We start from the raw sequence: 532 nt of genomic DNA, 5'->3' as shown, positions 1-532 counted from the left end.
TTATGTGCTCCAACATCCAAGTATTATGTGCTACAACATACAACGTATTACTGTGCTACAACATACAACGTATTATGTGCTACAACATACAACGTGTTATGTGCTACAACATACAACGTATTATGTGCTACAACATACAAGGTATTATGTGCTACAACATACAACGTATTATGTGCTACAACATACAAGGTATTATGTGCTACAACATACAAGGTATTATGTGCTACAACATACAACGTATTATGTGCTACAACATACAAGGTATTATGTGCTACAACATACAACGTATTATGTGCTACAACATACAAGGTATTATGTGCTACAACATACAATGTATTATGTGCTACAACATACAACGTATTATGTGCTACAACATACAAGGTATTATGTGCTACAACATACAAGGTATTATGTGCTACAACATACAACGTGTTATGTGCTACAACATACAACGTGTTATGTGCTACAACATACAACGTGTTATGTGCTACAACATACAACGTGTTATGTGCTACAACATACAACGTATTAT

At 34.2% G+C, this 532-nt stretch overlaps 1 protein-coding gene across 1 annotated transcript in view; it reads right to left on the bottom strand.

Annotated features, from left to right (window-relative positions):
• LOC100177177 (engulfment and cell motility protein 2) overlaps nt 1-532 on the bottom strand; it is a 7,114-nt gene that overhangs the window by 5,729 nt on the left and 853 nt on the right. The window lies entirely within an intron of this gene.

The sequence above is a fragment of the Ciona intestinalis genome, unplaced genomic scaffold, assembly GCF_000224145.3.
Source record: "Ciona intestinalis unplaced genomic scaffold, KH HT000050.2, whole genome shotgun sequence".
Classification (NCBI taxonomy): domain Eukaryota; kingdom Metazoa; phylum Chordata; class Ascidiacea; order Phlebobranchia; family Cionidae; genus Ciona; species Ciona intestinalis.
Note: the sequence above shows the minus strand (reverse complement) of the source record. Positions and strands in the feature narration are given on the sequence as shown.